At 40.7% G+C, this 23,387-nt stretch overlaps 8 non-coding genes across 8 annotated transcripts; 6 read left to right on the forward strand and 2 right to left on the reverse strand.

The window, feature by feature from the left end:
- Nucleotides 1-3,723: 3,723 nt before the first annotated feature.
- On the reverse strand, nucleotides 3,724-3,795 carry trnad-guc (transfer RNA aspartic acid (anticodon GUC)). Its single transcript has one exon. It is a non-coding gene; the product is annotated as a tRNA-Asp (tRNA).
- Nucleotides 3,796-7,926: 4,131 nt separating this feature from the next.
- On the forward strand, nucleotides 7,927-7,998 carry trnah-gug (transfer RNA histidin (anticodon GUG)). Its single transcript has one exon. It is a non-coding gene; the product is annotated as a tRNA-His (tRNA).
- A 3,633-nt stretch (nucleotides 7,999-11,631) lies between these two features.
- Nucleotides 11,632-11,704, forward strand: trnav-aac (transfer RNA valine (anticodon AAC)). The gene has a single exon. It is a non-coding gene; the product is annotated as a tRNA-Val (tRNA).
- A 3,652-nt stretch (nucleotides 11,705-15,356) lies between these two features.
- Nucleotides 15,357-15,428, reverse strand: trnaw-cca (transfer RNA tryptophan (anticodon CCA)). The gene has a single exon. It is a non-coding gene; the product is annotated as a tRNA-Trp (tRNA).
- A 3,608-nt stretch (nucleotides 15,429-19,036) lies between these two features.
- Nucleotides 19,037-19,109, forward strand: trnaf-gaa (transfer RNA phenylalanine (anticodon GAA)). The gene has a single exon. It is a non-coding gene; the product is annotated as a tRNA-Phe (tRNA).
- A 1,399-nt stretch (nucleotides 19,110-20,508) lies between these two features.
- trnaf-gaa (transfer RNA phenylalanine (anticodon GAA)) lies at nucleotides 20,509-20,581 on the forward strand. The gene has a single exon. It is a non-coding gene; the product is annotated as a tRNA-Phe (tRNA).
- A 480-nt stretch (nucleotides 20,582-21,061) lies between these two features.
- trnaf-gaa (transfer RNA phenylalanine (anticodon GAA)) lies at nucleotides 21,062-21,134 on the forward strand. Its single transcript has one exon. It is a non-coding gene; the product is annotated as a tRNA-Phe (tRNA).
- Nucleotides 21,135-21,823: 689 nt separating this feature from the next.
- Nucleotides 21,824-21,896, forward strand: trnaf-gaa (transfer RNA phenylalanine (anticodon GAA)). Its single transcript has one exon. It is a non-coding gene; the product is annotated as a tRNA-Phe (tRNA).
- The last annotated feature ends 1,491 nt before the right edge of the window (nucleotides 21,897-23,387 follow it).

Consider the following 23,387-nt stretch of genomic DNA (forward strand, 5'->3'; position numbering starts at 1 on the left):
AGGAAGGGCATCCGGCGTAAAAAGTGTGCCAAACAAATATGAGCGTTCATCTAAAGAATCCCATACCGGATCGGTCGTGGCCCGGGTTAACAACGCCCGCCCTCGGCACTGCTAACCTGCAGGGCGTCGGTGGAAATTCAGCTACTGTGGGTCGAAGACAAAGAAGAGGAGGTAACCGGATCCAGCGTCAGAAGGAAAAAGAGGAATGCACAGAGCCTACAACTGAGTGTAGGGACTTTGAATGTTGGGACTATGACAGGAAAAGCTCAGGAGTTGGTTGACATGATGATTAGGAGAAAGGTTGTTATTCTGTGCATCCAAGAGAGCAGGTGGAATGGTAGTAAGGCTAGAAGTTTAGGAGCAGGGTTTAAATTATTCTACCACAGAGTAGATGGGAAGAGAAATGGAGTAGGGGTTGAGTTGAAAGAGAAATTCTGGAAGGAACTAGATGAAGTGGTTCTGAGCATCCCAGACAGCGAGAGAGTTGTGATTGGTGCAGATTGTAATGGACATATTGGTAAAGGAAACAGGGGCGATGAAAAAGTGATGGGTAAGTACGGCATCCAGGAAACGAACTTTGAGGGACAGACGGCGGTGGACTTTGCAAAAAGGATGGAGATGGCTGTAGTGAACACTTATTTCCAGAAGAGGGAGGAACATATAGTGACCTACAAGAGCGGAGGTAGAAGCACGCAAGTGGATTATATTTTGTGCAGACGATGTAATCTGAAGGAGGTTACTGACTGTAAAGTAGTGGTAGGGGAGAGTGTGGCTCGACAGCATATGATGGTAGTGTGTAGGATGACTGTGGTGGTGGGTAGGAAGATTAAGAAGACAAAGGTAGAGCAGAGAACCATGTGGTGGAAGCTGAGAAAGGAAGAATGCTGTGCGGCCTTTCGGAAAGAGGTAAGACAGGCTCTCGCAACATCTGCCGTCTCTTCTGTATCTGAGAGAGAGTGATGAGTGGACAACCCCCTCAATACCTTCCTTGGACACTTTGAGTATCTCCTCATGCAACTCGGTTGAACTGACGTTCCTGCAGATTTTCCAAACATGAATCACTGATGTCCTCTGAGATGTGTTCGACTTTGTGTGTGTGTGTGTGTACCAGGTGAATAGCTAATCATGTTTACCTCTAGGAGAAAATTCCCCGTAAGTTTGTCACACATGCTCGACAGAGTGTTGTAGCCGAGTGGTTAAGGCGATGGACTTGAAACCCGTTGGGGTCTCCCTGCATAGGTTTGATTGGTACCAACAACGCAACTGCAAACCTTTAGTTTGGGATCAGTTCAAGTCATGAGGTCACTGGTGAGTTCTGGGAGAAGATTTGCCTGTTACAATGCAGTATCAACAAATACATTTTAGCATTACTGCGACTGTATATTTGCATGCTAAAATACAGCAACTATAAATACAAATACAGCAGCCTCAAGGCGATACAACACAATCCAGCGACGGTAGCAGAAAATCAAACATTAGAAGGAAATGCATCAACAAGAATATGCAAGACAAGAAAAACTTTACAAGACAATCTGACAAAACAATACAATCTAGAACAATACAAACAACGATAAAGATAATAAAACAATGTAAAGTACAAGACTACCCAGCAATAAAAGATGATACGAGCAAACCTGACGGTATAAGACGATACAAATTGATTCAAAGACGATCTAGAGTCAATACATGGCACGATCGAGACAAGATGATCAGGAACAATCTAACAATCCGGCCTTCTAAAAAAACACAATATAAAACAAGACACAACACAGGATGAGGCAGAAACAGATACGAGAAAACAATATGTGAAACAAGTCTCTTCTGTATGTGAGTGTGTGTGTGTGCCACACACCCCGTGTTGTGTTTATCAGAACTATAAGGAGGAGAGAATCTGACCACAAACTGAGCAGGGAAAAGGTTTCTCTTCGGTGAGCCTTCTCAGTTCATTTGGTTTGTTTTTTAAGTTTTCCTTCACGGAGAAAATTTCCATCGTTGACGTCAGTGTGACATGTTATATCACGTTTGGACTTTTTATCATGTCGTCATCAGTGAGGAGACTGTGACATCATGTCATCACTGTCTGATATTGGAGCTGCTCGTGATCCTCCAGAGTCCCTCAGCGTTGCAGTTTTTCACTTTGGTCATTTGACTCGGGGCACATTTGCTTGAAGTTGGGAGCATTTTTTTAATGGAAGGTTCCCAAAGGTTGAAAGACATTCATTTCTTTTTGATGGGGAAAATGGATTTGATATACTGTACAAGCAAATTGAGTCATATTCATTGTTTGAACAAATGTCATTTATTAAAGATCACAAATACAATTGACATTCAACTCCTCCAAATTCCAGTCTCATTTCAATCAATTATTTGCACATTTGATGTTTCCATCACTAGAACATTGAACAAAATACATCCTGTTCAAAGTATGGGACTTCATGGTCCATATTTGAAAAACTTTTTTTTTTCAAGAACTTTCAAGAACAGAAATTTAAAAAAGAAAACAGCTGGCTTGAGTTACCACACACGGGTTTAAGTTGGTATTATATCATACATTGCTGACATATATCATTGCACCACATGAACAACAGCTAGTATCCAAAAATGATGTAAATCATTTATTTAACATGGGGAAAAAATCTATTTATATGACTGTCATCATTAAAATCATATAAACACGGTGGGCAAGTGCCACATTTTGCAGGCCTCATGCATGAACCCCAAAACTATCAACAACCAGCACCAAAATTTTCTCTGGACTCTTGACAACTTCAACCTCTGAAAATTATACAACAATCACCACAATATTTGAGAAAATATGGACCAAATAACGGAAGAACGGTGGTGCACTTGTCGAGCGTTGGCCTGATAGTTCCAAGGAGAGGGAGTTCAAATCCCAGTACCGGCTGTGTCAAGTCATCATGTTCTCCCCGTGCCAACGTTGGTTTTGTCTGGATTCTGCCGTTTCCTCCCATGTCCGAAAATTACTAAATTGCCCCTGCACGTGTTTGTGAGTGGTTGTTTGCTTCTATGTGCCCTGTGATTGGCTGGCAACCATTTGAGGGTGTCCCCTGCCACCTCCCTGAAGATTGCTGGGATTGGCTCCAGCAATAGTCCCATGACCCTTGTGAGGATAAGCGGCTCAGAAAATGGATGGATGGATGGATATATCTTGAATGGCTACCTCGAGAAATATTCAAGTTGTTAAAAGATGAACTTGAATGGAATTTATTTTCACATTGTCCAGAAATGAGAGCTCTATGTGTTATGCTGTATTATTTGACATTTTTTAGGGTGAATATTTATTGCACAGAAAATTTTAAGATGTTATTTACGTGTTGGATTTCAATGTTTAAAAAAATTCATGTTAAAAATTTGAGTTCATACTCTAATGGGTTGCCAAATAACTTCCATATTCGTGTTTTGTTAGCATATTTTTGTAATTTTAAAGACTTTGTTGTTTGTTTTGTGTTTTCTGGAAGGTTAAAATGTTTCACGATTTGTTATGTTATGTTTAACTCTTTCAGGCCACTCCAGTTAACAGAAGTAATTCCACCAAGTGAGGCGAGTCGCTGGTCGTGCTGATTGAGCAACAGTTTCAGTTGTGTCGAACTGGAGTTGTGATTTTCGCCTGATACGTGGGAGGTTCCTGCTTGGATACAAGGCTGCTTGGCATGCTTCCGAAAAAGAAGAGCGCCACGAAAAGCAAAAGTTAACATTAATTAACTCCCCGTCGGGGAATCGAACCCCGGTCTTCCGCGTGACAGGCGGAGATACTGTCCACTATACTAACGAGGAGACCCTCCACTTGTTTCCCGGAAACAGATGGTCTTGGCCTGGGTGGGGTGCTGCTCTGGAAATCATGAGTCGAGGTGGTGATCATGTGTGCTTCACATGTGAATAGTCCCTGGTTCAAAACTGTGTTTAAGCAAGCCAATTTTTGAAAAATTAATTTTATTGTTAAATCTGCCATGAGAAACAGCTTCAGTCAAAGGTGAATTTGAGTCCCATCCTGCAGACCGCAACCATCAGGCAGGGAAGGAAGTACAATACTTTGAAAATTGCGTCCGTTTCTGTTTCAGCATTGAAGGAACTTAGTTGAATATTTTTAAAATAATCTTCAATTTCCGGTTTCAGCATTAAATCCATTTGTGTACAGCACTGGACACTTCATTTACAATTTTCATTTCCGGTTGAAGTGTTTCAATCTATTATTTATAAATCAGTGAATATTTAAATATGATGATGATGACTTCACTGGATCTACCATTGATGTTTTCATGGCATGGAAACGCGAGTGGGCGGATTAAAAACTCGCGGGGAAAACATGCCAACTCTTTTTTTGTCTGTTCTGAGCCGCTGGTCATCCCGTGAGAATATGCAGGATAGGGAGACTAAGGGTCGTCTCATTAGTATCGTGGACAGTATCTCCACCTGTCATGAGGAAGACCGGGGTTTCATTCCCTGACGGGGAGTTAAATAATGCTACCTTTTGCTTTTCGTGGGGCTCTTCTTTGCGGAAAGCAAGCCGAGCAACCTTGTTTCCAAGTAGGAACCTCACACGTATTAAGTGAATATAACGACTCCTCCTACTTTCAACCTCGGTCCCAAGAACTGTGATGCCAACAGTCTCACGAGTTGCACCATCATGCTGCCCAAGAATGTTTCAGTGTTTCGCAATTTGTTTGGTTTTGCACAGCTGCCCACGAGTAACTGCACCTGAAGACATGGGCAATGTGAACTAACGAGGTGGTTCGGTGGTTCTACTGACAGACATCATGAAAGCAACAATGTCAGTTGTGTAGGACAGTAGTTGTCATATTTTCCAAAGATGCGCGTGGTCCCTGTTTGGAAACAAAGCTGCTCTGCTTGCTTTCCGCAAAGAAGAACCCCATGAAAAGCAAAAGTCAACCTGATTTAACTCCCCGTCGGGGACTCGAACTCCAGTCTTCCGTAGGACAGGCACAGATATTGTCTATGACACTAATGAAGAGACTTGTAGGATTATTTCCCAGAAAGAGAAGCTCTTCAAATACATGAAAACGCGCTATGAATCCCAATCACACAAAGCTGATGCCATAAGACAGCCTGTTCACATCTGGTCACTGATGGTGTAGTGGTACATATACATATGTTTCATGTAGGCAGTATGGGTTCTATTCCTACTCATCAGTGGTTTTGCAATGTTCCCTGCAACTCTCTGGCAACCAGTTTACAGTCTCTTGTTCCTTTTGCCCAATGTTAGCTGGGGAAGGCTCTGGCACAACTGTGAACCTTGTTGAGGATAAGCTGTTTTGAAAATGCATGTGGACCCTTCTCTTTGACGGTCCTCTCGAGTGGGTGGCTGTCGCTTGATATATTTCTGCCATAGAGGATCATAGCTAATACATCTCAGGTCCCTTCTTCCGACGTTGGCGGAGGGCACAATTGGGCTTCAATATTTAGATCTTGCTGAATTTGGACCGAATGTTCTGAATCCTCAACTTGGGACGCCCCTGATATGTTACTGACTCACAAAAATATACATTCTTTTACTTTGTGGACCAACTATTATTGTATGTTCTTGTTCATGTATTTTATCTTTGTCTCCCGTAGGCAAATGTTTATACTTTAAAAGGCCTTACTATTCTTATCTCATTAATTTACTTAATCTAGTATACAAGAAGAGAAAATGATGTGGGGGGGGGGGGGGCTAGCAAGATAGATGTAATTTTGGAATCCAATAGTGATGAAATTTTTGCTTTTCAGACAGATTTTGTCGGAGTTATATTTTAGATATGTCAGTCTGTCACATCAAGCAGGAGCCAATGACTTTTTGTCATTTAACGTTTTTGTTTTCTTTGGTGTAATTCTTTCCATATTGAAATTTATATGATTTACTTTTTTTAGGGGGGGTAGTTTTGAGTGAAAATAGTGATAGAGAAATCTGTTGGAGCACTTACTTAAAAAAATAAAAATAAAAAGAACAGTGAAATGCCTCATAGAGAAAAGTAGAGAAACATGACTTCAGTAATTCAAAAAGGTAAAACAGTAATTCTCGCATATTGAGTTCCACAAAACTCAACAAAAGTTTTTAATTGACTGCACCACAATTTTTTTTTGTGTGTGTGTGTGTGTGTGTGTGTGTGTGTGTGTGTGTGTGTGTGTGTGTGTGTGTGTGTATGGACTATATCGATCACAAAGACCTTTCTGTCGATGTCATTTTGTGACAGAAATACTTTGCCTGGCTGTCATAGCATCGGATGACCCACGATGAGGATTTCATGTTCTGAAACTGTAGCTGATTTTATTTGATCCATATAATCTGAAATATCCGTCAGATTGTTGTAATATTTTCAGGAGTTGAAGTTGCCAAGAGTTGAGATGTCTGCATTAATTTTGTTGAAGATTGTGGACAGTTTTTGGGTCCATGCATGAGGCCTGCAAGGATGTGGCACTCGCCCGCCGTGTTTTTGTGATTTTAATGATGACACCCAAATAAATTGATTTTTCCACTTACTAAATAAGTGATTGACATGTTTTTTGGGTACAAGGTGTTGTTCAGGTGGTGCAATGACAGATGACACCCATGTGTGATATACTCTCATGCCAATTTGAACAAAGCCGAGTTTGAAAACTCAACATAAGTTGTTTTCTTTTTAAATGTCCAGATAAGTTCTTGAGCCAAAACACAGAACAACAAAAAAATAAAGTTCAAAGCATGAAGACCCATACTTTCAACACTGTATGCATTTTGTCCAATGTTTTAGTGATGTCAATAACAAATAAGCAAATGATTGACTGGAATATGGGGTTGTAGACTGTCAAATGTATTTGTGATCTTTCATAAATGACTCTTGTAAAAGCAGTGACTATGACTCTATTTGCGTGTCCAGTATATCAAAGGCATTTTCCCCATTAAAAAGAAATTAATGTCTTTCAACCAGTGGGAAGCTTCCACAAACAAAATGCTCTCAACTTCACGCAAATGTGGACCAAGAAATATGTGAAAAAATCTGCAAATCTGGGACATTGTGGAGTATCACCAGCAGGCGGCCTCTGAACTCCACAATAAGTGACGACATGATGTCACACTCTGCCCACCGATGAAGAGATGATAAAACGTCTGAAGCGGATTTGACATGTCACGCTGACAACAAACAATGGAAAAATTCTGAGTGGGAAAGCTTTTAGTCCTTCCATCCATTTATTTAGCCACTTATCCTCACAAGCATCATGGCGAGTGCTGGAACATATCCCAGATGTCACTGGGCAGGAGGCTGAACTGGTTCCCAGCCAATCGCAAGGCACACCGAGACAAACAGCCACACTCACAATCACACCTAGGGGCAATTTAGAGTGTCCAATTAATGTTGCATGTTTTTGGGACGTGGGAGGAAACCAGAGTGCCCGGAAAAAGGAGGAGAACAAGCAAACTCCAGACAGGCGGGTCCGGGGTTGAACACAGGACCTCAGAACTGTGAGGCCAACACTTTACAAGCTGATCCACGATGCCGCCTCCAATGTATCCATCTTTGTCTGAATTTCCATATTTTTTATATTTTGTCACATAACATTATTGCAGGTCCAGGACAGTTATTGCAGTGTTAATGTTTAATTAAAGAATATACTCATTACTCTAATTGTTGATAAATTAGAGTTTCAATGTTTATTGATGAAATAAAACAATATGATAATGTGGGGAGTGACATGAATGTTGCTTTTCATCACTATCCAAGATTCGAGCATAGAAGTGGTTGGACTTGTCTTCTGGATGAAATATTGATGAATATTTTTATGAATGCAGTAAAATGTTGAGATGATTCACTTGATTATGATAATGCAGATAAAACATTTCAGTTTCACTGGTGCTGGCTCAGCATCCTGCAGGTTTTCAGCCTTGTTGCCATGGTGACAGATTTAGAAAAACAACCTTGCCAGCTTTCAACAGCCGTGATCGTATAGTGGTTAGTACTCTGCGTTGTGGCCGCAGCAACCCCGGTTCGAATCCGGGTCACGGCAGGGGCGAATTTGTGAAGCTAATATTTTTAGTCCTTGTGGTTCATATTTGCATGAATCTCTTTAGAATTACAAAAATGAACGGACCAAACACAATGATGGAAGCAATTAATTGCCATCACAGTACGAATTTGAAATTCGAGCATGGAATTTTTTTAACACTGAAATCCAATGTAAAAATTTCAATGTGTGTATGTATATACATATATATATACTTTATATAGCAGAGAAAATAAGTATTTGAACACCCTGCTATATTGCAAGTGCTCCCACCAAGAAATCATGGAGGGGTCTGAAATTTTTAGCGTAGGTGCATGTCCACTGTGAGAGAGATTATCTAATGAGACAAATCCAGAAATCACAATGTAGGATTTTTTAAATGATTTATTTGTGTGATACAGGCAAATAAGTATTTGAACACCTGTCTATCAGGTAGAATTTGGACCCTCAAAGACCTGTTAGGCCACCTGTAAAGGTCCACCTCCACTCCATGTATTACCCTGTATCAGATGCATCTGTGTGAGGTCGTTAGCTGCATCAAGACACCTGTCTACCCCATACAATCAATAAGACTCAAACTTGTAACATGGCCAAGACCAAAGAGCACTCCAAAGACACCAGAGACAAAAAATTGTAGAACCCCACATGGCTGGAAAGGGCTGCGGAGAAATTGCCTAGCAGCTTGGTGAAAAAAGGTCCACTGTTGAAGAATCATCAGAAAATGGAAAAAGCTAAACATGACGGTCAATCTTAATCAGAGAACAGCCCAATGCAAGATATCACCTCGTGGGGTCTCAGTCATCCTTAAAAAGTTGAGGAATCATCCCAGGACTACACGACAGGACTTGGTCCGTGACCTGAAAAGAGCTGGGACCACCGTTTGCAAGGTGATTGGTGGTAATGCACTAAGACTTCATAGTTTGAAAGAATGCATGGCACGGAAGGTTCCCCTGCTTAAACCAGCACGTCAAGGCCCGTCTTAAGTTTGCCAATGACCATTTGGATGATACAATGGAGTCATGGGAGAACGTTATGTGACCAAAATGGAACTTTTGGTCATAATTCCACTCACCGTGTTTGGAGAAAGATGAATGATGAGGTCCATCATAAGAACACCATCCCTGCTGTGAAGCATGGGGGTGTTTTTCTGCACATCAGACGGGACGACTGCACTGTATTAAGGAAAGGATGACCGCGGCCATGTATAGTGAGATTTTGGGGAGCAACCTCTTTCCCTCAGAGCATTGAAGATGGGTCTTGGCTGGGTTTTTCAACATGACAATCACCCGAAGCACTCAGTCAGGAAAACCAAGGAGTGGCTCCGTAAGAAGCATATCAAGGTTCTGACGTGGCCGACCCAGTGTCCAGACCTAAACCCAATAGAAAATCTTTGGAGGGAGCTGAGACTCTGTGTTTCTCAGCGACAGCCCAGAAAACCTGTCTGATCTCGAGAAGATCTGTGTGGAGGAGTGGGCCAAAATCCCTCCTGTAGTGTGTGCAAACCTGGTGAGCAACTATAGGAAACGTTTGACCTCTGTAATTGCAAACAAAGGCGACTGTACCAAATATTGACATTGGTTTTCTCAGGTGTTCAAATACTTATTTGCAGCTGTATCACACAAATAAATTGTTGAAAAAATCATACATTGTGATTTCTGGATTTTTCTTATGAGATGATCTCTCTCACAGTGGACATGCACCGACTATGAAAATTTCAGAACCCTCCATGATTTCTAAGTGGGAGAACTTGCAATATCCCAGGGTGTTCAAATACTTATGTTTATCTATCTATCTATCTATCTATCTATCTATCTATCTATCTATCTATCTATCTATATCTATCTATCTATCATCTATCTATCTATATCTATCTATCTATCTATCTATCTATCTATCTATCTATCTATCTATCTATATCTTTCTATCTAATCTATCAATTCTATCTCTATCTATAACTATATATATTCTATCAGCCTCTGTGACTAAGGCTTCAATGCATGTGCAAAACAATTTCGTATCAATGCAATGCGGCATCACAGTTTCAAGTAAGTTGCCCACACTGTTGATAAGCTTTGCAGTCATATCGGTGTGTTCCTTCTCTTTTAAAGATTTAAACTAAAAATAATAATAATAACGATCTTGCCGCTCCTGAAAATTTTGTAAACCATGCCAACCAAATAAAAATCAATACAAGGCCCAAAAGTCACAACCACATCCATTTGTGCAAGGCCCCACATGATTTACCAAATTTGCCATAATCGCTCTATATTTCTCCAAATCCATAATGTGATCATTAAATTTCAGATATTCATGATTTTGATGCAAAGGCAAATTAGTTTGCAGAAACCATATTCCGTTAAACAAACCATTATGATTTGATATTACAACCAAAAAAAAGTTGAAAAAACCATGACCTTGATATGTATCAAAACAAGTTCATAAAGTTTATGTGTAAATATGATGAGACGATTAAAGATTTTTATAGTTTCATAACGGCCCTCTGAGGAAACCATAACTGCAGTGTGGCCCGTGACAAAATGAGTTTGAGACCCCTGTGATAAACTAATGTGATCTTGTTAAATCATACGACAGCAAATAAGGGCAAGGACATGAAGAACAGAATGAACAATAGCACATATTAGTAAATGAACACGATGTTCAGTTTGTGTGATGTCACAGTGCCGGAAAAAGATGAAGACAGTCATGCACTGGATGCAAATAGCAGAATGTGCTTTCTGCATCATATTTCATGATTCACTTGATGCATCTCTACATAATTACTTTAAAATTGCAGGTGTCGTTTATAAAGGAGTTCTTGAGGTATCAAGAAAAATATAAAAATATTTTTGATCCAACCTTTAAAGAAAACACTTTAGGCGAACATACCAAAAACATCATTTTGAACTGGTTTTGATAGCACATGCAAAAAACACACCAAGCAAGCCAGAAGTTGAATTTAGAATCTTCTGATCCATGGTCAGACACGTGAGCCATTGCACCACCAGCCCTACCCAAAACCTGCACCTTATGCAAACCCATGTATACAGTTTTACCTGTCCCACACCGCCCAAATCACAGCATTGAAAAAGGCGACTGAGGGGCTTTATGTGACCCGGAATTGAACAAGGATTGCATGGCAACAAAGTAGAGAACTAACCACGACGCGATCACAGCTTTGTGGAAACTGCCATGAAAGTAGGCTGTAAATAGCTCTTGGGTGCAGTGAGAATGTTAACGATCCAGGACTGACCCGTTTATGGAATGCCGAGTCAGATCGTCTCGTGGTAAGGATGCGGTGCTTTCATTGGCACGGGCCAAGTTCGTCTCCGGGTCGTGACAGGAAAATTCTTCAACTTCTTTAGTCAAGTGATGATCAAGATTGACAATTCTGTGGATTAACCTGTTTTATTGGCGACAACATCGACTTCAGCATTACATATGGATCCTCTATGCCAAGTGTCTCAAATTTTTCCATGTACGTTTATTATCACCTTCTAAATGTTTAACGGTATCAGACATACTCTGGGTGTCGCACGATAAGATGTATTTATGTTTTCGTCTCAATGTACTAAGCATTGAACAATGCTTTGACCGGCAATTATGGCGACATCAACAAAAACCATATGATTTTTATATGTTTCCATAGTGTAGTGGTTATCACGTTCGCCTAACATGCGAAAGGTCCCCGGTTCGAGACCGGGTGGAAACAGGTGTAGTTTTGTTGTTTGCTTATAAGGGAGCTGTTGTCGGAAGGAAGAAAAAAAGGAGGGAACACACAACAAAATGAGGAAGGAAGGGAACAGGAAATGATGAAGAGAGGAAAAACAGGGAAGGAAAGGAGGAAACAAGGTAGGAAGCAATGAATGTATTGAGGAAGAAAAACAAGGATAAAATGATGAGGAAAGAGGTAGCAAGGAAAGAAGCAAAACATTGGAACAAGAAAGGGAAGGAAGGAAGAAACCAAACAAGTTTTGGAGGAAGCAATGAACGAATGAAGGAAGCAAGTCAAGAAGGAAGGAAGGAAGGACCAGGCAAATGAGATAACTGCTACATTGGTAACCACCATGTTGTTTGACTGCAAAAAAAAAAAAAAAAAAAAATACATGAAACTCTATTTCAGAAAAAAATCCTTGTATTCTCATTCAGGTCTGACTTTCCTTGGAAATTTAAGTTCAAGCGCAAAACAGAAATCAAAACAACATTCTAGAGGAATTAGTGTTGAGACACAAAAACAACAAAATATTAGTGACAAAAAGCTGCCTGGCCACTCAGTTTGCTTTTCCTTTCCTTTCTCTCGGTTTCCTGGTCCTCTTGCACTTGAGAGAGTCTGGCTGCAGGCCTCACCTCTCAGCTCCCCCACCTCACATCTCAAGTCCCTTGCTGCAGACCCCCAACTGCCATCGTCAGCCAGGGAAAAATTTGAAAATTTCTGTTTCAGCGTTTCAGGAACTTAGATGAATATTTTCAAGATAAGGTTTAATTTCCGATTTCAGCATTAAAGCCATTCACTACAGCACTGCGCACTTCATTTACACTCTCCTTTCATTCAGGTTGACATGTTTTCATCTTTTATGAATAAATCTGTGAATACTTAAAAAGGGAAGAAGGGTAGATGATGATGATGATGATGACTCTTCATGTCAATCTCCCACTGATGTTTTCATGGCATGGAAGGAAACCAGAGTGGCCGGAGAAAACCCACACGGAGATCATGCCAACTCTTTTTTGTTTGTGGTTCTGAACCGCTAGTCCCCCGGGGAGAATATCGGATTCTGTTGCCTGGGAAAGGGACACACGACTGGCATGTTAACTGTGCAATGCATTGTGGTTTTATTCTTCATAGTCGTTGTAGTCATTGTTCGGATTTGTGTATGCTCTCACTCTGAATGGGGTGAACAAGTGTGCTTGTGTGAAAATAAAAGAAGTTCCGGTTTTGCACTCCCAATTATGTGTATGAATGATGCATCCATTTTCTTAGCGAGTCATCCCCACAATGGTCACAGGAGTGCTGGAGCCCATCCCAGCTAACATCACACAAAAGACACTATGAGCTGGTTGCCAGTCAGTCACAGGGGACGTAATTGACACCATCACTGAGCAGGAATCGAACCTACACTGCCCACACCCAAGTCAGGTGTGTGTACCACGACACTATCAGTGACTTTCATTCTTGTCTGGTTTTTATTTAATTGTGTAAACGCACCTGCCCCCTACTGCATGTTTGCCCTCTGGCAGTTGTGGCAAGTTTTATTTTCCTGACGGAATCCATTTCATACTCGTGTGAATCCAAATTTCTGACTTTTCTGGTTTGTGGTACTTTACACACCATCCTGTAACAGAAATCTATATTTTTCAATTTTAAGTCATCACATTCTATTTCACATTCATAGTGTAAGTAAGATACTGAGGTCTTTGAACCTGGGACCTCTCGCACCCGAAGCAAGAAGCATGCCCCCGCCTCGACTATCCAGCCACAAGATGTACCTCTTGACATTTTTTTTTTAATCACGCCACTCGACCAGGATTGGACAACCCGTGGCTCTCGTGTCACATGCATCTTTTTAGCACCGCTCTAGTGAAAATGAATACCAAACAATTCATGGATTATTTATTGTAAATTGAGCAACATTTATTTCTTTTTTAGTTTCCTTAATGTTTTATCAGGATTACATTAGATTATCTTTTATATACAAAGTTTCATAGAGGTGTACTCTTGGGGGGCTCTGGGAGAGGGGGTTCTCTATTTTTTTTTTTTTTTTTCTGGGGAGCTTTACACAGGAAACAATTACTCTCAAAACTCTTCCACTCAGGAATCTCACAAACAAGAGAAAATATATTACATTGCAACAGATGAAAAGAATATTAAAAAAAAACTTGCATCAACTCACATAACTGTATTATAAAGGAGACACATTCACGGATGTTCATAGATTTCTCTTCACAATTACTGTCAAAACTCTGCAAGATCAAGAACACGGTCACCACGCGGCTTCTGCTGACACTCATTCACACCGCACAATATAAATGGTCGCCCAACGACGCACACGGACCTCGACAATGTCTCCACTTCTCCAGCGAGCGAGTTTATGTTTGAAATGAATGAAACACATTCAACACTGTGCCTCTGTGACGACACCCGCTTTGCAAACAATTTAATCGAACTGATATTCACAAGTATTTCTTCCCGGCACACGTTAAGTGTGGCTTCAAAATAACGCACGCAGCCGACTTCCTGTGTTTCTCCGATCTTCCACCAACAATTCAACAGCATTTTCCCCCCGACCATGAACATTTTTAAATACACAATAACGTTGAAAAGAACGAAAAAGTATAAATGACAGCGAAAGTGCTGGCTTTCAAAATAAAAGTGAAATCAAAATAAAAGTCTACATCCTGTTCCCATTATAGCACAACAGCATCACACCATTATATAACCTTAATAGGAGGGTATATAATAGGCAACCAAGTCTCTGACTTGCCTGACCAGTCCATCAGTGTCAAAAAAGCTTGCACTGTATTTGTCATTCAAGTCACGAGTGGGGGAATTTTCTCCCATCTTTGAGGGGAGGCTTTTTTTTACACATGAGATTATCAAACCCCTCAATTCAGGCAGTCTCTGAACAAAACAGCATGAAGGGGGCATCCAGAGTTGAACTGGAGACCTCTTGATCTGCAGTCAAATGCTCTACCACTGAGTTATACCCCAATGTCTTCCTGCCACCTCTTAGTTCTGTAGACAATTCAATATTCATCATTCGTTCCAGTTGTGAATTGTGTATGATTGAGATCTGTTAGGATCAAAGGATTTGTGCCTACCCTCTGCACTAGATCATTTTAGTTTAATTCCTGATTGTGAGTTTTACTTCTGACACTCACGTCTCTTGTCGATCTGCTTTAGGACCCTTCCATTGTTCTTGGTCCCTGGACTAAGCTATTGAAAAGTCACTTCTGTGGTGCAAGTCGGACCCTCAAGTTTCTTCGTTCACGATGGGGTCGTTTCCGTTACAGACGAATATTGGTGAAAGTGAAAATTATGTCAGTAGTGACCATGGTAAACACACTCAAAGTGGTGAAGACTGAGCAATGGTCATGTTTCTCAGCTATTTTCAGCAGTTGCTTCATGAATACAAACATCAACGGTGAAATTTTGAATGACGACAAACTTGGAAGAAGTGGACATTTGGATTTTCACCCAATAACTTCAAGTTTACACCTCAGTGACAAATGAAACATTCCTGACAAAACCAGAAGTCATACAAATGCTCGAAGAGTCAGCTCCAAACCCATGTAGTGTCTTTTCGAGTGGAATGGGATGTGAATTGAAAGGAGAACCATTGATATCCATCAGAATGCCAAAGAAATGACCCTGATGTGACTTGAACACATAACCTTCTGATCTGGAGTCAGATGTGCTTCCGTTGCACCACAGAGCCATTTACAAGAGTAGTCTGTAGAGGTGTAAGCTCAACAGTCGGGTATATAATTGGCAATACAAGTCACTGACATGCCCGACCGGTGAATCAGTGTCAAAAAAGTTTGCACAGAATTTGTCTTACAAGTCAGTGAGCAATTTTCTCCTATTTTTGAGGGGAGATTTTTTTTGCACATGAGATGATCAAAACCCTGAATTCATGCAGTTTCTGAACAAAACTTTGGAGGTTCTGCATCTCTGTGCTTCATGGAGTCTTGGCTTTGTGGATGAGTTATTGGGTTCGCCATCACGCTCCCTGCCTTCAACCAAGCAAATCTGATGGTATAAGACGATACAAATTGATTCAAAGACGATCTAGAGTCGATACAAGGCACGGTCGAGACAAGATGATAAGGGACAATCTGACAATCCAGCCTTATTAAAAAAACAAAACAAAGCAATACACAACACAGAATGATGCACAAACAAATTCTAGAAAACTATATGTGAAACAAGTCTCTTCTGTATGTGAGTGTGTGTGTGTGTGTGTGTGTGTGTGTGTGTGTGTGCCACACACCCGTGTTGTGTTTATCAAAACGACCTGGAGGAGAGAATCTGACCACAAACTGAGCAGGGAAAAGGTTTCTCTTCAGGAAGTCTTCTCATTTCATTTGCTATTTTTTAAAACTTTTCCCTCACAGAGAAAATTTGAAGTTAGTGTGACATGTTATATCATGCTTGGACTTTTTATCATGTCGTCATCAGTGAGGAGAGTGTGACATCATGTCATCACGATCTGATACTGGAGCTGCTCCCTCAGCTTTGCAGTTTTCCACTTTGGCCATTTGGCTCGGGCCACATTTGCTTGAAGTTGAGAGCATTTTGTTAATAAAAGATTCTCAATGGTCGAAAGACATTCATTTCTTTTAATGGGGGGAATGGATTTGATATCCTGTACAAGCAAATTGAGTCATACTTTATTTATTGCTTATTCATTTGTTATTTATTAAGATTGCTGGCATGGTGGATCAGTTGGTAAAACATTGGCCTCACAGTTCTGAGGTCCCGTGTTCAATCCCGGACCCGCCTGTGTGTAGTTTGCATGTTCTCTGCCTGCCTGCGTGGATTTTCTCCGGGGACTCCGGTTTCCTCCCATATTCCAAAAACATGTAATATTAATTGGACACTCTAAATTGCTCCTCGGTGTGATTGTGAGTGTGTCTGTTTGTTTCAATGTGCCCTGGGATTGGCTGGCAACCAGTTCAGGGTGTACCCCGCCTCCTGCCTGTTGACAGCTGTAATAGGCTACAGCACTCCCCGCGACCCTTGTGAGGATAAGTGGTGAAGAAAATGAATGAATGAATGGATGGATTTGTTAAAGAGCACAAATACACTTGGCAGTCTACTACCCCAAATTCCAGTCTCATTTCAATCAATTATTTGCTCATTTGATGATGCTATCACTAAAACATTGGACAAAATCCATAATGTTGAAAGTATAGGTCTTCATGGTTCATATTTAAAAAACTTTTTTTGCTTTGATTTTTGTTTTGCTCAATATTTTTTCTTGAAATTAAAAAAAGAAAACAGCTTACTTGAGTTACCAAACACGGTTTTGTTTAATTTGGTATTATATCATACATTGCTGACATATATCATTGCACCACATGAACAACATCGATTACCCAAAAATTATGTCAATTACTTATTTAATATGTGGAATAATCTATTTATTTGGGTGTCATCATTAAAATCATATGAACATGGTGGCCGAGTGCCACATCTTGCAGGCCTCATGCATGAAACAAAAAACTGTCAACAATCATCACCAAAATTTTCTCTGGACTCTTGACAACTTCAACCTCTGAAAATTATACAGCAATCACCACAATATTTGAGATAATATGGACCAAATAAGGGAAGAACGGTGGCGCACTTGTTGAGCGTTGGCCTTGACAGTTCCGAGGGGAGCGAGTTCAAATCCCAGTACTGCCTGTGTCAAGTCATCATGTTCTCCCCGTGCCAAAGTTGGTTTTGTCTGGATTCTGCCGTTTCCTCCCATGTCCGAAAAACACTAAATTGCCCCTGCACGTGTTTGTGAGTGGTTGTTTGCGTCTATGCACCCTGTGATTGGCTGGCAACCAGTTCAGAGTGTACGGTGCCTCCTCCCTGAAGATTGCTAGAATTCGCTCCAGCAATATTCCCACAACCCTTGTGAAGATAAGCAGCTCAGAAAATGGATGATCGGATATACCTTGAATGGTTACCTTGAGAAATATTGAAGTTATTAAAACTGAACTTGAATGGAATTTATTTTCACATTGTCCAGAAATTAGAGCTCTTCGTGTTACGGTGAATTTTTTCAAACGGATATTTTTTAGGGTGAATATTTATTGCACAGAAAATTTTAAGATGTTTTTTTCGTGTTGGATTTCAATGTTAAAAAAAATCCATGTTAAAAATTTGAGTTCATACTCTAATGGGTTGCCAAATAACTTCCATATTCGTGTTTTGTTAATATATTTTTGTAATTTTAAATACTTTCTTGTTCATTTTGTGTTTTCTGGAAGGTTAAAATGTTTCAAGATTTGTTATTTTTGACTCTTTCAGGTCACTACAGTTAAATGTAATTCAACCGAGTGAGGCGAGTTGCTGGTCCTGCTGATTGACGGTACATGAGCAACAGTTTCAGTTGTGGAGAACTGGAGTTGTGATATTCGCCTGATCCGTTTGAGGTTCCTACTTGGAAACAAGGCTGCTTGGCCTGCTTTCCAAAAAGAAGAGCCCACGAAAAGCAAAAGGTGACAAGGTGTAACTCCCCGTCAGGGAATCAAACCACAGTCTTCCGCGTGACAGGCAGAGATACTGTCCACCATACTAAAGAGGAGACTCTGTGCTGAACTTGTTTCCTGGTGTTTTTTTAGACTTGTGAAAGGTCCCTGGTTCAATCCCTGGTTTCAGCATTTAGTACAGAATTATGTGCTTTTTTTTGGCTCTTTTGAAACATATGGTTATGTTTTGCGGCATGTTTTAGTTCTTTGACAGAGTTGATACCAGGCAACAGTTTCTCCCCTCATGGAGCTGAAATATCTCAGTTGGGGGAACGTTAGACTGAAGATCTAAACGTCCCTGGTTCAATCCCTGGTTTCAGCATTTAGTACAGAATTATGTGCTTTTTTGGCTCTAATGAAACATCTGGTTATGTTTTGCGGCATGTTTTGGTTTTTGACAGAGTTGCAACCAGGCAAAAGTTCCAACCCTGATGGAGCTGAAATATCTCAGTTGGGAGAGCGTTAGACTGAAGATCTAAAGGTCTCTGGTTCAATCCCTGGTTTCAGCAGTTAGTACAGAATTATGTGTTTTTTGGCTCTTATGAAACATCTGGTTATGTTTTGTGGCATGTTTTGGTTTTTGACAGAGTTGCAACCAGGCAACAGTTCCAACCCTCATGGAGCTGAAATATCTCAGTTGGGAGAGCGTTAGACTGAAGATCTAAAGATACCTGGTTTCACCATTGAGTACAAAATTATGTGCTTTTTTTGGCTCTTATGAAACATCTGGTGATGTTTTGCGGCATGTTTTGGTTATTCGACAGGGTTGCAACCAGGCAACAGTTCCCACCCTCATGGAGCTGAAATAGCTCAGTTGGGAGAGCGTTAGACTGAAAATCTAAAGGTCCCTGGTTCAATCCCTGGTTTCAGCATTTAGTAAAGAATTATGTGCTTTTTTGGCTCTCATGAAACATCTGGTTATGTTTTGCGGCATGTTTTGGTTTTTGACAGAGTTGCAACCAGACAACAGTTTCAATCCTCATGGAGCTGAAATAGCTCAGTTGGGAGAGCATTAGACTGAAGATCTGAAGATCCCTAGTTCAATCCCTGGTTTCAGAATTATGTGCTTTTTTGGCTCTTATGAAACATGTGGTGTTGTTTTGCGGCATGTTTTGGTTCTTTGACAGAGTTGCAACCAGGCAACAGTTCCAACACTCACGGAGCTGAAATATCTCAGTTGGTGGCGCGTTAGACTGTAGATATAAAGGTCCCTGGTTCAATCCCTGGTGTCAGCATTTAGTACAGAATTATGTTGTCTTTCTTGGCTCTTTTGAAACATCGAGTTATGTTTTGCAGCATGTTTTGGTTTTTGACAGAGTTGCAACCAGGCAACAGTTCCAACCCTCATGGAGCTGAAATATGTCAGTTGGGAGAGCGTTAGACTGAAGATCTAAAGGTCCCTGGTTTCAGCATTTAGTTCAGAATTCTGTGCTTTTTTGGCTCTTATGAAACGTGGTGTTGTTTTGCGGCATGTTTTGATTCTTTGACAGAGTTGCAACCAGGCAACAGTTACAACCCTCATGGAGCTGAAATATCTCAGTTGGGAGAGCGTTAGACTGAAGATCTAAAGGTCCCTTGTTCAATCCCTGGTTTCAGCATTTAGTACAGAATTATGTGCTTTTTGGCTCTTATGAAACATCTGGCTATGTTTTGCGGCATGTTTTGGTTTTTGACAGAGTTGCAACCAGGCAACAGTTCCAACCCTCATGGAGCTGAAATATCTCAGTTGGGAGAGCGTTAGACTGAAGATCTAAAGGTCCCTGATTCAATCCCTGGTTTCAGCATTTAGTACAGAATTATGTGCTTTTTGGCTCTTATTAAACATCTGGTTATGTTTTCCGGCATGTTTGGTTTTTCGACAGGTTGTAACCAGGCAACAGTTCCTACTCTCATGGAGCTGAAATATCTCAGTTGGGACAGCGTTAGACGGAAGATCTAAATGTCCTTGGTTCAAGCCCTGGTTTCAGCATTTAGTACAGAATTATGTGCTTTTTTGGCTCTGATGAAACATCTGGTTATGTTTTCCGGCATGTTTTGGTTATTCGACAGGGTTGCAACCAGGCAACAGTTTCTCCCCTCATGGAGCTGAAATAACTCAGTTGGGAGAGCGTTAGACTGAAGATCTAAAGGTCCCTGATTCAATCCCTGGCTTCAGCATTTAGTACAGAATTATGTGCTTTTTGGCTCTTATTAAACATCTGGTTATGTTTTCCGGCATGTTTTGGTTATTCGACAGGGTTGCAACCAGGCAACAGTTCCAACCCTCATGGAGCTGAAATAGCTCAGTTGGGAGAGCGTTAGACTGAAGATCTAAATGTCCTTGGTTCAAGCCCTGGTTTCAGCATTTAGTACAGAATTATGTGCTTTTTTGTCTCTGATGAAACATCTGGTTATGTTCTGCGGCATGTTTTGGTTTTTGACAGAGTTGCAACCAGGCAACAGTTCCAACCCTCATGGAGCTGAAATATGTCAGTTGGGAGAGCGTTAGACTGAAGATCTAAAGGTCCCTGGTTTCAGCATTTAGTTCAGAATTATGTGCTTTTTTTTGGCTCTTATGAAACATCTGGTTATGTTTTGCGGCATGTTTTGGTTTTTGACAGAGTTGCAACCAGGCAACAGTTCCAACCCTCATGGAGCTGAAATATCTCAGTTGGGGGAGCGTTAGACTGAAGATCTAAAGGTCCCTTGTTCAATCCCTGGTTTCAGCATTTAGTACAGAATTGTGTGCTTTTTTTTGGCTCTGATGAAACATCTGGTTATGTTCTGCGGCATGTTTTGGTTTTTGACAGAGTTGCAACCAGGCAACAGTTGCTCCACTCATGGAGCTGAAATATCTCAGTTGGGAGAGCGTTAGACTGAACATCTAAAGGTCCCTGGTTCAATCCCTGGTTTCAGCATTTAGTTCAGAATTATGTGCTTTTTTTTTTTTGGCTCTTATGAAACATCTGGTTATGTTTTGCGGCATGTTTTGGTTTTTGACAGAGTTGCAACCAGGCAACAGTTCCAACCCTCATGGAGCTGAAATATCTCAGTTGGGGGAGCGTTAGACTGAAGATCTAAAGGTCCCTTGTTCAATCCCTGGTTTCAGCATTTAGTACAGAATTATGTGCTTTTTTTGGCTCTGATGAAACATCTGGTTATGTTTTGCGGCATGTTTTGGTTTTTGACAGAGTTGCAACCAGGCAACAGTTGCTCCACTCATGGAGCTGAAATATCTCAGTTGGGAGAGCGTTAGACTGAACATCTAAAGGTCCCTGCTTCAATCCCTGGTTTCAGCATTTAGTACAGAATTATGTGCTTTTTTTTTGGCTCTTTTGAAACATATGGTTATGTTTTGCGGCATGTTTTAGTTCTTTGACAGAGTTGATACCAGGCAACAGTTTCTCCCCTCATGGAGCTGAAATATCTCAGTTGGGAGAGCGGTAGACTGAACATCTAAAGGTCCCATGTTCAATCCCTGGTTTCAGCATTTAGTACAGAATTATGTGCTTTTTTTTGCCTCTTATGAAACATCTGGTTATGTTTAGCGGCATGTTTTGGTTATTCGACAGGGTTACAACCAGGCAACAGTTCCTACCTTCACGAAGCTGAAATAGCTCAGTTGGGAGAGTGTTAGACTGAAAATCTAAAGGTCCTTGGTTCAATCCCTGGTTTCAGCATTTAGTTCAGAATTATGTGCTTTTTTTTGGCTCTTATGAAACATCTGGTTATGTTTTGCGGTATGTTTTGGTTTTTGACAGAGTTGCAACCAGGCAACAGTTCCAACCCTCATGGAGCTGAAATATGTCAGTTGGGAGAGCGTTAGACTGAAGATCTAAAGGTCCCTGGTTCAATCCCTGGTTTCAGCATTTAATAAAGAATTATGTGCTTTTTTTGGCTCATATGAAACATCTTGTTTTGTTTTGTGGCATGTTTTGGTTATTCGACAAGGTTGCAACCAGGCAACATTTCCTACATTCATGGAGCTGAAATAGCTCATTTGGGAGAGCGTTAGACTGAAGATCTAACGGTCCCTGGTTCAGTCCCTGGTTTCAGCATTTAGTACATAATTATCTGCTTTTTTGGCTCTTTTGAAACATATGGTTATGTTTTTTGGCATGTTTTGGTTCTTTGACAGAGTTGCAACCAGGCAACAGTTGCTCCCCTCATGGATCTGAAATAGCTCAGTTGGGAGAGCATTTTTTTCCTTCAGGTAATTACGTCATTAAATTATTGATCAGCGAATTACTATTTTCTGCCTTGCTCCATTGTTGAGACACACCCTCATATCCAGGTGGTGAATTAGTATGAGTAATTTATTCTGTAGACTATCACACAACTTGTCACTTTAAACTGCTCCCTTTGCACAAATGTATTTGCAGCTTAACATACTGTGGGGCGTTGACACACTCTTAACTGTTCTAAATGAAAAAGACTGCATCCTGCACATCTGGAACTGAATGTCTCTTGTTCTTTGTTCTTGTTAATTTGTTTGTTCTATGTTCTGAATGTCGTACCAGGGTGGCACCAACTACCTTAGACAAATTCCTTGTGTGTTGTTACACGCGCAATAACGCTGATTCTGATTCTATCACGCCACTTTCTAACCAAAATACAGGATGTTTACGTTTGGTGGAATCCAGCACCATTTTCTTCCTTTCAGATCCTGAATTTCTTTCGTAACTAGAGACAAACATTTTCTGGGGAGGCTTTTGTTAATCTGAATCATTCGTTAGTGGAGACTTTTGTAAATAAAGATAGCACTGAAAAGGGGGCAAGTTTTCAAGTGCAATTGATGATTGACCAAAAAGTCTGATGGTGTTGAAAATGATCGACAATTTAAATGTATTGAGCAAAAAATAAGACCATTTGTAGATGAGTTATGGACCATGTTAAGTCCTTCCCCATTTCTGTTCTGGATTTTTTTTCTTACTGCTAAACCAAGCCAAGTTGTCCTCCATCACTACGTAAGTCACTCTATCAGTAGCTATCTGTCACAATTGACCCCTCCGTGGATATTGCGCAATCCGCGTCACTGACCAATCAGAGGCCAGAGATCTGCATAAACCAAAGCCCGTTTTTGCTCCCGCCATTTTCTCAGACAACATTGCATGGTCCAGTATAGGTTTAGTTAGCGTTTTATTGCTCATATGGGTTATTTAACAAAAAAT

The sequence above is a fragment of the Syngnathoides biaculeatus genome, chromosome 20 (genome assembly GCF_019802595.1).
Source record: "Syngnathoides biaculeatus isolate LvHL_M chromosome 20, ASM1980259v1, whole genome shotgun sequence".
Taxonomy (NCBI): Eukaryota; Metazoa; Chordata; class Actinopteri; order Syngnathiformes; family Syngnathidae; genus Syngnathoides; species Syngnathoides biaculeatus.